This window comes from Lissotriton helveticus, chromosome 11 (genome assembly GCF_964261635.1).
Source record: "Lissotriton helveticus chromosome 11, aLisHel1.1, whole genome shotgun sequence".
In the NCBI taxonomy this organism is placed as follows: domain Eukaryota; kingdom Metazoa; phylum Chordata; class Amphibia; order Caudata; family Salamandridae; genus Lissotriton; species Lissotriton helveticus.
The window spans coordinates 631,746,488-631,759,408 of NC_136072.1; positions in this window are offsets into that span (position 1 = coordinate 631,746,488).

The following is a 12,921-nucleotide window of genomic DNA, read 5'->3' on the forward strand; positions in this document are numbered from 1 at the left end:
CTGACATAGAACAGAACTATGCTTGGGACCATGGAACACAGCATGTAGAGTCTGAGTCATCATACCACCTCAGTATCCATGAGCCCGATTCCAACTAGCTATAGTGCTTCATTTGACCTCCTAACTATACCAGAAAAACAAATGAATTGGCACCCTAAAACACAGCTCTCTTGATCCTCTCAGGGAATGCGGTAACAGAACACACCCTTTCACTCTCTCACTCCTACTTGTCCGCAATAAAATAACCAAGAGATACAAAAGAAGTATAGAATATTTATTCAAACTATCATGCTCTGAAATGCAGTATACGTGCCACAATTAGAAAACAAATGCATAATAAAAATACTGTTAGCATTGTCAATAATCCATATACCATGAAAAGCACTGTCATTTTATAAGTCAGAGTAACCCAACCCGCCTCCCCTGCTACTAAAGCTAAATGATTATATGAAAGATCTCTGGGATTACCGGCAGACCCTGTACCGTAGCATATACAGATGGACACACTACAGCTCAGGGGATGCAGTGCTCTTGTTTCAGAACTCTCATTCCATGTGTGTGTGTCTGTGGCTCATGTATTGATCTATAGGCAAGGACATGTTTGCACATAAATAACAGCTGCAGTCTTGTGTTATATCTAGGTGCTAATGCCTCGCCAGAAGGAACGACAAGGGACATTGTTGTTTGACCTTGTCGCTGGGACTCAGGCTAAATGCCAGGAAAAGAACAGAATGCGAAAATATAAGCAGGTTCCGTGTAAAAGTACAATGTGACACAAAAGTAAGAGTCTTTATATAGTAGTGTGTGCAAAGGAAAATGAGGCCTGAAACATGAACAGTTAGGCTAACATAGGGAAAACTATAATGGGCCATGCAGAAAATACATGACAATGCACAGATGACACACACATTGTCAGCACTCTGTCACAGAACAGGAACACTGTAGCCACTCCCTTCGCATATGCCTATCAGATGTAGCAGCATGGATGGATTGTCTGAATCTGAATGCCTGGAAGACTGGGGTAGTGGTCCTATGCCAGCTCATCAGCATCTGGTCTAACGCCTGGTGGCCCTACGACCTGGGTCCTCTGCCTGTGTCCAAGACCAAGGTAAGGAACGCTGCCCAAAAAACTGTCATCCAGGACCAGGTGATATCCAGGCTGGGCTACTGCAACATTCTATATATTTGTGTGTCGCAGTCCAATCTAAACAGAATGCAACAGATCCAGAATGCGGCAACATGGGATTGCTGAAGCTTCCCATGCAGGCCTCCATTAGACCTGCTCTGAGAACGCTACGCTGTCTCTTGGTAAGGAAAATAGTACTTTTTAAAGCATTATGCATTGCTTTAAGCTTCTTTCCTCCTATGGCCCTCACTATCTTCAGCTGATGGTGAAACCCTATGCACCTAGTAGAAACCTGAGATCAGTTGAAGCAAAACGATCCACCATTCTGAAATACAAAAGATCCAGAGCAGGAGGCAGTTCTTTCAAGCTTCTTGCACCTAAAGCCTGGAACTCTTTGCCTGTGAAAATTCGGCAACCCCCTTACGAATCCTTTTCAGGAAAAACATTAAAGACCTAGCTTTTTGGCTCAGGGTGAGCCTTCCCCCTGCCTGGGCGAGGATGTATTATTTTTTTTTGCATATTTATATAGCTCGAACTCGTCCCGGAGGTATTGGAGCGCTTTACATGAGCACTATATTTACATTACACATTCAGGCACGGGGAGATTAAGTGATTTGCCCAGAATCACAGGATGTGGATGAGACCCCGAGGCTCGAACCCTGGTTTCCAGCACCAAAGTCGGCAGCCCTGGAAAACACTGCAATGAGTAGCTATGCGCTCTATAAATTACATTATTATTATTTATTTAGACATAAACCTTTTTTTATATACTATTAAAAGTTTACCAACTGGTAATAATATCTATCCAAATAAATGTACCTGCAAGTATATGGGCTAAATGCATATTTTATAATTATTTATTCTAAGGGAGACCTTCTTCATCACCTGGGCCACGAAGTTGCTTGTGAAGGTGGTAGGTTAAAGTAATTCTTATTTTCTAAACATATCGTTTTTACGAACTCTACAATAAAAAAATATTTAAGGTAATATTTAAGGTAACCAAGTAAAATAAAATCATGTTTTTAAATGTTTGTGTGGTGTGCTAGTCTGTCAATATCAGTCTTTTATGGTGGACCAACTCTTTTTCCTGAGAATCAACACAAAGTAGCGCATAGGGCTACTTTGTATTACTTTGGCCAACAAACCAACACAGATCATGGTTTAGGTTGCAAAGTAAATATTACCTCAACACGGTGCACAGGGTTAGTATTACAAAAGGACACAAACCTAGCGCAAAGTATTGTTAAATCCAGACCAACGATTGGTATTTCTTAATGCATATTTTAATTTGTGACAGCCGGTCTTGCAGCACAAATAGTGTGTCTGTGTTGACATATGGCTGCCAAAAGTTTTACAGCACTGTGAAACAGATAAACACAAATATATAAAAGACATAGTTAGTATTGACCGTTTGAAACAATGCAGCACTGCACGCTTTTTTGCGGCACTGTGTTGCGCCCAAATTTATAAATATTGACAATACAATTTGCAATTCTCCTGGCTCTTACTAAATTAATCTATAAATTCCGCAGCGCAGGTTTGCGATATAGCGAAGAACTTTCCCGAGGTGGAGAACTTTCCTGACACGTCGTACCCTTTTGTTGCCGAGGAGTTGGGGGGGAGATAGACTATCCAAATAGTGCCCTGACTGGGAGAGGCGCTATTTAGTTAACGATTACCAGCACTGGGGGACTGCAAGTCCCAAGACTCCCTCTGTCCACGATCACCTGGACCGGACCATCGGCACGCCCCCTGCCCCAGGCGTACTGAAAAGAGCTCGCCGCTCCCGCTACCGCGGGTGCCGCAGCGCATGTGGAGGCTGCGGTTTGCAATATAGCGGGGAACTTTCCCGAGGTGGAGAACTTTCCTGACACGTCGTACCCTTTTGTTGCAGAGGAGTTGCGGGGGAGATAGACTATCCAAATAGTGCCCTGACTGGGAGAGGCGCTATTTAGTTAACGATTACCAGCACTGGGGGACTGCAAGTCCCAAGACTCCATCTGTCCACGATCACCTGGACCGGTCCATCGGCACGCCCCCTGCCCCAGGCGTACTAAGAAGAGCTCGCCGCACCCGCTACCGCGGGTGCCGCAGCGCATGTGGAAGCTGCGGTTTGCGATATAGCGGTGAACTTTCCCGAGGTGGAGAACTTTCCTGACACGTCGTACCGTTTTGTTGCGGAGGAGTTGCGGGGGAGATAGACTATCCAAATAGTGCCCTGACTGGGAGAGGCGCTATTTAGTTAACGATTACCAGCACTGGGGGACTGCAAGTCCCAAGACTCCCTCTGTCCACGATCACCTGGACCGGACCATCGGCACGCCCCCTGCCCCAGGCGTGATTTAACCGGCCTACCATCCCCGCGGCGCGGGAGCGCACGGGAGCATCCCGGAAGAAGCCCGGGACAAGGGCGGGACAGTCTGTGGCAGTCCGGGGCAGGACGAGGCTGGGCTGGGCCACCTCCCTGACACTTCATCTTAAAACTGTAAGACTCAAGACTCTGACCAGTTGGTTATTACTTTAATTAACTGTCGTTATCTTCAATCCAGAAGATAAGTTTTATTATTGGCCCTGTGTATACACTGGGCTTTGTCTTAAACAGTCAAGTTTTAGTTTTAATCTTTGTGAAGGCTCTGTGTAGAAAGGGGGTCCTACTAAGGCTATAGTTCCTCCTATTTCATATCCTATTTGGGGTCCAGAGGTGATCGAGATATCCCACTCCAGGGTATGACCAGTATGGGGAAAATCACTATGCCCCCCTTTACACGCCCCAGAACCAGGCAACAAGCTGCTACGAGTCAACCACTCCCAACCCTTACAGCATTTGATCTAATGCTCACGAAAACTATAGGAGCAGTAGCAACGGCCATTGAAGATACGGAAAGGCGTCTATCTTCACCCCTGCACTAACCCTCCCCCTGTAAGAAGGTGATGCCTCTATGGCAATTGCCAATCCGTTTGAGTCGACTGCATTTCAAATGCCTTCCTTCTTTGAGCTACCGTGTGCTCAGATCACACCGAGGGTGATTGTCTCTGCCCCACCCTCTCTATTGGCACCACATCCAACAGAAACAAGTGACCCCAAGCCTAGTCCCAAAAGGAAAAAAATTAAAACCTACGAGAAAATATGCGAAAAAGAAAATACATTCTCCTACTGGTGTGCAGTCTGAGCCAGTTCCTTCCCGCCCCTCTTCTGCTCCACCTCTTTGGGTTACACACTTGATGATTGATCTGCAGGCCCACATAGAACAAGTTATTAGTTTCCAAGTAAAATCTCTATCATCAAGACTAGATAGAATCCTTTCCCTCATTACTAATAAATGTCTAAGGAAACCCGAGCTAGCTAGCTCACAGGGGAACCACGATAGGGGAGAGGGCACAGTTTCTACCTTGGGTGCTTCTGCGGGAACAGGTCTGGTGGGTAGTACACAAACAACCAAACCACCACATGTTATGGCCCATGTAGTTGTGCAGAAATCCACTACTGTATTGAACAAACCTGCAGGTGCCCCATGTCTTGCTGAGGTACCCAAAGTAACTGTTCCATCAACCTGTACCCCGCCCCTACCCTTGGTAGCATCTGCGTACCGGCCACATGACGATAGTAAACCCATGCCCACTGTCTCCCAGAAGCGGCAGGTAGAGAGCTCAATTAATTTCCGCTCCCCGACCCCAGATGCCGCCTGAGGCCATGCCCTATGTGGTGGTGCTTCCACCGAATCCTACCCAGAGTTAAAAAACTAAATTATATTCTGGTTAAATCGGCATAGACCTATAGTGGGACCAGGGCAGGGGGAGATCCTATTTGCATGCAGAGTCAGCTGGCTGGGTACTAGACGCAAGGATATAGGAGGTGACTGTGTGATCATCAACTTTAGGGACACAGAGGTGGTTTAACACATCTTAGAAAATGGCTGGTTGGAAAACACGAGTAAAATTCACACTCATCACTTGGGGTACTTCTATCCACAGACTATGGCACAGTCTTTTTCCCCTTTTGGTGGGTATGAGCAGGAGTATAATCTCCCAGTGGGCAATAGATATAGGGCCCTGAGCTATGCCGACTGACTAACACCGTATGGGGATGATAACACTATGGTCAGTTATTCTTCAGAGATGTCGATCGAGGGAGGTTCTAGTGGTGAGACAGGGCCTGAGGATCTAAATCAGTGCCCCATAGTAGCCAGTGTCTTATCCCCTCTGTCACCATTGATCTCGACTGCTCCTGGGGGGGGTTGGGAGTCGGGCATATGTCAGGGTGGCTCTTTGCCACCTTATGACATACATCCGGAATCTCCCGTTGGGCAGGGATCCCATAGCCATTCTCTGATTGGGTCCTGGAATGTTGCAGGGCTGGGGGCAAAAATGATGATCCCGGAGTGGGGAGACCTAATGGATGGCTATGACTTATGCCTATTCCAGGAAACCTGGCTCCTGTATGCCCCATTTAAGGTAGGATTCGCGTCCTATCATATACCGGCAGTGCAGGGACTCAGGGGAAGACCATCAGGAGGATTGTGCATTTGGGTGGCAGTGCATCTGGGGTGCTTAGTTAAGGTAGTTGAGACACACAGCCCAGACATCCTTTACACTCTTCTTACCTTTAAGGATGCCTCGGTGGTGGCCGTGAATAATATATATTTACGTCCGATTCCATTCAGGCTAGGATTATCAACCCTAGAGGCCCTGGAGGTATTACTCTCATCCTTCCCCTCTTCTTACAACATGGTGATAGGTGCAGATTTCAACTGTCACTTTGAGCCACTCTGGGGGATTCCGTCGGTAACCGCCGAGGAGGACGAGACTTGGTCAATCTCTGAATGCCACAAGTACCTGGTAAAACGATTATCGCCTCTGGCACTTGCAATTAATAACTTGGTTGTATCTAATTCCCTCAGGGCATGCAATGGCAGACTGTTACCAGATATACCGGGTGCCCACACTTTTAATAGACCAGATAGAAGTACCACAATAGATTATATCTTGGTTAATGTGGAATTTTGGGCAAAAGTAAAAACGTTTAAGGTAATCCCGAGGGTTGAGAGTGACCATAATCTTTTAACTTTGGAACTAGTCACCCACCTAGGGACACATAAAATACAGACTGCAACGGATTCCTCACATAATGAGAATTACCTGCAAATGGCGGGAGGTAGACAAATTCGCTGGGCGAAGGTGGCATTAGCCCCGGACACGCTAGCGGAAATCTATAACCATGTAGCTGGGGTTCTACTAGTGGCCAGCGACATGCCAGGGTCCAACTTAGATCCATCAAGTCTTCTGGCCCTCCAACGCACTCACAACGAGCTCTACACCGCACTGGCAGACTACTTCTATACCACTAAGCATGGTAGGTCCGGGGTCCGGAAGAACGAACACCACTGGTTTGATAAAAACTGCAGGGCGGCGAAAACTACCCTGGTAAAAGAGGTAAAAACTAGGTCACCCAGACGGATTAGGAAGGCAAGACAAAACTATAAAAATCTAGTCACAAAGGCCAAGCCTGAATGGGAGGCGGACAGATGGGACAAGGTGAGCAGGGCGCTCGCTGCCCGGGACTATAGGTCCTTCTGGAATTTGGTCCGGGGGCGATCGGGGGCAGAGATGTCAGCCATACTTCCCAATCTTAGTGAGGACACGTGGCTTGCCCACTTCAAGCCCCTATACTCACTTGGCCCCTTAGACCGCTCAGTTGCTGCACAGGAATTATCAAGACCATTGGCTACTGTGCCCCTGTCGGGTACGGTTCAAGTCAATCATCCTTATACACTGTTGAAAGTTAATGCAGCGCTTAAAAGCCTGGCTGCAGGGAAAGCTCCAGGCCTGGACAGAGTACCCGGCGACCTTTACCGGTCTGAACAAAGGGTCTGGGCGCCCTACATCTGTGTTATGTTTAATGCCATTATGCAGGGCTTGGATATTCCTACGACATGGTTGGGTGCGGAAATTATCCCCATCTATAAAAAGGCTTCCCCCCATGACCCTGCAAACTACCGGCCCATCAGTTTGATCGACATACTACAGAAGCTCTTCGCCCGAGTCCTTCTGTTCAGGTTGCAGAACTGGATGGATGACCACCATATCCTAACCTCCCTGCAGGCAGGATTTCGGTCAGGGGTATCTACGATCGATCAACTGTTCAGGCTCCAGCTTATATACTGGAGGACTGTTGTTCTAGGGGCGGGTAGTTTGCACCTGATCTTTGTGGACCCTAGGTCCGCATTTGACCTAGTCAACAGGGACAAGCTTTGGGCCCTGCTTTTGGAGTTGGGTGCCCCGACTTATTTATGCGACCTTTTAAGGCGCATGCATGAGGGCAATTATGCCAGGGTCAGGTTTGGAAAAGGTGGGGAGCTGTTGGCCCCGTTCCCTGTTGATAAGGGGGTGAGACAGGGGTGTGTCCTAGCCCCTACGCTCTTTTCCCTATATCTTAACGGGCTGATCGCACATCTAGCGGGGGCTAGGGACTTGGATTCCCCCAGCCTACCAGGGCGGAAAATACCGGCCCTAATGTTCGCTGATGACACCCTCTTATTGTCTAAATCATTTGGGGGTGTCCAGCGAACATTGGAGGCTTTTTGTGGCTTCTGTAAGATTGGGGATCTGGAGATGAACGTCTCCAAAACCAAATATATGGTGTTTAACTCTAAAAAAACAAATTGTCCCCACCCCCACATGGATGGACTGCCTTTGGACCGAGTGTCCACATTTGACTATTTGGGAGTCACCCTTAATGATAAACTGGATTGGACTTCACATGCAGCTAGGGCCAATTTGAAATTGTCTCAATCCTCTAGTGGCATTCTAAAAGTTTTTAACGAAACGTCCCAGAAATTGGTGGGTCCGCCGGTTGAAATAGACAAAGTGCAGGTGATCGGGGGTGCGATCTATGGAGCTGATCTCTGGGGGCATGTTAGTACTCCCTCGCTTTCCCTTACGGAGAACAGCTTCATCAGTCGCATTCTGCGACTTCCCAGGAGCACCCCCCTAAACCCCTTAAGGTTCGACCTTGGCTTAGTCCTTATACAGGAAATTGTTTCGAACCGTCCACTGTTATATTGGTGACGACTTTGGTCCACCTAGACTTTGGTAACTAGAGAGCTACAGAGAGGACTTGCGGGATCTTTTGTCCAGAAGTGGTGCGGGAAAGATCACATACCTGAGCCATATCAAACATCTCACTCTAACACTCGGTATGGGGGATCTGTGGTCGTCCCCTGAGGTGGCCTGCCCCCAGATCTCCAAAAAGTCCTTGAGTCTGGCTCTAAACCAACATCACCTTGCTAGTGTTCTTACAAATCCTTCCATGGGTAGGCTGACTGAGCATTTTCTTGATTTTAAGGCACTCCCCAGATTTGAGAAATTCCTGGACGTTATCCAGCCTCCATTGGCGAAGAAACTGTACATCCAATTCAGGCATGGCTCATTGCCCCTCAGGGGCCTCACGCATAAGTGGATTGGGACCTCACAATTAGTGAGCACTTGCCCCGGGTGCGGGGGTGCAGAGGAGACGGATCAGCACGTTCTGCTCTTCTGCCCCTCGTACCACGGGGCGAGGGCCAAGTGGATAGTCCAGTACTGTAGGTCCAGGGGTCTCAGAGATTTTAGGGAAGTGCTGAGAATTTTAAGAGCGGACACTACGGCCTTGGCTGTGTTCGCAACATCAAGGTTCCTTTTATCCATGTGGTACATTAGGTGTGCAATTTTAAAAGGAAGTTTAAAAACACCCCCCATTAGATGAGGGTTTTCCTCCTGATCATGGTGGGGGCATTTTCCCTTTGGAAAACTGTGTGGGGCCTTAGCTACTCTTTCTATGCCTGTCATTATGATACGGGAGTGTGTCCCCATATTGCCTTCATTCCTTCTTTTGTATATTTTTATGATATAGTTTTTATTGTGAAGTTTTTAAATAGTTTTAACTTGTATATTTTTTTTTAAACTAGTCTATGAATTTGTAACTTGTCTTTTTATGGTTTTTAACCGAAATAAAAGCTATGACTGACTGACTGAATGTCAATATCAGTCTTTTATGGTGGACCAACTCTTTTTCCTGAGAATCAACACAAAGTAGCGCCTTGGGCTACTTTGTATTACTTTGGCCAAGAACTCAACACAGATCATGGTTTAGGTTGCAAAGTAAATATTACCTCAACACGGTGCACAGGGTTAGTATTACAAAAGGACACAAACCTACCGCAAAGTATTTGTAAATCCAGACCAACGATTGGTATTTCTTAATGCATATTTTAATTTGTGACAGCCCGTCTTGCAGCACCAATAGTCTCATTGGCTTAACGCACACAGCCATTGAAACTTGGTGCAAGTGTGTCTGTGTTGACACATGGCTGCCAAAAGTTTTACAGCACTGTGAAACAGATAAACACAAATATATAAAGGACATAGTTAGCATTGACCGTTTGAAACAATGCAGCACTGCACGCTTATTGGAGAAGTGTGGCTCAATGGTTAGAGCGGCAGACCCTGATGCAAAGGTCTAGCCCGGGACCAGGGTTCAATTCCCTGCCTCGGCGGGTCTTGAGCTCAAAAATTCCACGGACCTGATAATTCTTGTATCGGTGCCTATTCCAATCATGGAGTCCCACTCTGCAACTCTGGGCAATAGCTTGCTTAATCTCCACAATGGCCCCCACAACGCTAAGGATGCCTGGCTTCACCTTGGGGGTGCCCAGGAGTGGACACCTCACAGGGAAAGCCAGGATGGGTTCCATAGCGGTATTCATACAAGCGCCTTGAGACCCTTGCGGGTGAGTAGTGCGTTTGTTCTGCTCGATTTTTGGGCTCTATTTATGAGTAATGGTGACTTTAAGCTTGCTACCATCCTGAATCTCTATTCTTGCCTTGTGTTGGTCCTTTTAAGGCCTTTTTGCCATACCTAGAAGCATAAACTAGAGGATAGCTGCTTAATATGATGATAGATCCCTTATTGTTGACTCTAATCCATCTATTGCCTATTGGCTTTGACATAATTATGTGTCCTTTCATGATTCTACCTATAGTAGAGGGTGGATCCTGTTGTCTTGACTTTATATTACATATTGGTATGGTTTGTGTAGGTACTCTGATAGAGCTAAGTGTTATTTCATCCTTCTCAGGCCTACAAGGCCCAGAACTAGTGAGACTCCATTTTGCTTTCTGTCCCTGCAGAACTGAGATGCTTGCAGGGTAAAGGTGATGTTTTAATTATGAGGTGTTGTTCGCCCTAAGCGAACTGGAGAGAACCGGCCAAAGCTGAATCTAATCAGGAAGTGCTCAGGTCTCTAGACGAAACAAGCAGCTGGTCACTGTGGGAGCATCTAGCGCAAGGAGCCTGGTGCATGGGATCGATGGGAGGAGGCTGATGGCTGGAACTTTCCATGAGGAGACAGCATTCCATATTAGTGAAGTGCAGAGGCGGAGTCAGGGAGAAAGACTTTGGGTTGGAAGGAGTGCAGTCGATGATTGGAACGGAGAGCGTTAGAGTGCAGAAGGAGAGGAGATGGAGCAGGGGAGAAGAGACAGTGGATGCTTGGAACAGAGGGAAGACAGACAGTCAGTGAGCTGGAACCAGAGAGAGAGAAACTAGAAGCAGTAGTGAGTAGATGGTGTTCTGAACAGAGAGAGATGAAGCAATGTTTGGAGCTGAAGACAGCAGTCAGAAGTAGTTACTTATCAGGAGGAGTTGTGATCAGCTGGAGTCTGAAGTGATGCCTTTTGGAAGAGACTGAAGTTATATTAATCTGTGAGAGCAGCTGGAGTGAATTGGACATTTGAACAGAGATAATCAGACAGAATGAAGAAGCTAGTGGAGCGAACGGTTATCAGAGCTGCAGAAACAATTAGACTGAAGCTGTGGAAGGCGGAGACAGTTCGTGGGGGAGAGGTGTCCAGTGCAGAGTGATCAGCGCAGATGCATGTCCAGAGTGCAGAGGAGAATCACAGACGAGGGAGGAATCCAGATGACAGCAAGAACAAGACTTCATACTAATCAGGTGATATCTGTCCTGTTATGTTAGTGCCCATGAAACATTAACCTTGTATTACTAATCCTTTTCCTTTCAGCGGTGTGCAGTCTATTTACAGTCCCTGTTAGTTAGATGTGGATGTGGTCTTTACAGAGACCCTGCAGATCTGTGTATGTGTCTATTATGTGTTGCTATTGTTGTTATTGTAATAAAGATACCCCAGTTCTTAGTGAACCATTCTGCAGAGGTTGTTATTATTAAGGAAGCTAACCTTTCTTCTGGTCAGGTGCAGTCAGGTGAACGGATGCATCTCCCGTCCATGTGAATGGTAACTGAGCAAGGGGGTAGAGGAGAACTTGTATTTGATAATAACCTTTGCATAGTGAACCAGTGTACTTCTTATTCTTGCATGAAAAGGTAACCTGTTCTTCTAGTCGGATGCTACTATGTGAACAGATGCTAACCCTGATCAGGTAAGTGGTAACTGAATAAGGGAGAGAGGAGCCCTTGAATTGAAGGATAAGTTGTACATCATCTAATTTGGCAACTATTGTGTGATCCAGAATATTGTAGTACTATACCCCTGATGAATAGTGAGATTGATCCCTTTATGTAATGGTAATCATAGGATATGCTGCCGTTTGGGTAGGTTGTCTGGGTTCGTCTGGGACCGCGAGATCGCCGCTGATGCTGCCGTCTGGGTAGGTTGTCTGGGTTCGTATGGGACCGCGACATCGCCGATATTGATGCTGCCGTCTGGGTAGGTTGTCTGGGTTCGTCTGGGACCGCGAGATCGCCGATATTGCTGCTGCCGTCTGGGTAGGTTGTCTGGGTTCGTCTGGGACCGCGAGATCGCCGATATTGCTGCTGCCGTCTGGGTAGGTTGTCTGGGTTCGTCTGGGACCGCGAGATCGCCGATATTGCTGCTGCCGTCTGGGTAGGTTGTCTGGGTTCGTCTGGGACCGCGAGATCGCCGATATTGCTGCTGCCGTCTGGGTAGGTTGTCTGGGTTCGTCTGGGACCGCGAGATCGCCGATATTGCTGCTGCCGTCTGGGTAGGTTGTCTGGGTTCGTCTGGGACCGCGAGATCGCCGTTGCTGCTGCCGTCTGGGTAGGTTGTCTGGGTTCGTATGGGACCGCGAGGGCGCCGATTGCTGATATTATAAGAGGTCTGGGTATGTATCTTAGGAATTCCCTGTCCTTAGGTGGTAGATATATGTTGTTACCTATTGTAAATATGCCCTAGGGAGGGGGAGGTGGTAACGTTCTGGCTGAGTTGGTGATGCTCTGATGAGCTGGTCCTATCTAATCAGAAAAACCAGGCAGAACATTTGGCGTAGTCGGCAGCTTCGAATAAAGCGCAGAGGGAGGGGCCCGACATGTATTTGGACTTAAAACCCTTTCAAATTTGACATCTGTGAACAGTCTGTGAATTGCATGGTGAGGTGTGGTCCCTGACCTATGGGCTTGAACAGTTGGAGTGTAAGGAGATTGCAGTACATCATGGCATCTGACTTATGCAGTGTAGGAGAAATGCTTTTCATCTTGGTGTTTGAACTGTCAGGCTTGAAGGGTGACTGTGTATGAAAAAGGCTTGTACATTGCTTATCAAATGGCTTGCTGCATTTGCTTATGCTGTGAAGTGTGGAATGTATTCTGTGATATAACTTGCTGAAAATCTTGTAAATAGCGCCTTATGTGTAAGGCTTGTGGTAAATAAATAAATTATTACCTGATCTATTTTTGACTATAATCAATAAACGGTTAGCTCAATAAATAAGAGTCAAGATACGAGGTAGCTAGAGTTGACAGGCTTTAATCAAGCATAAAGGA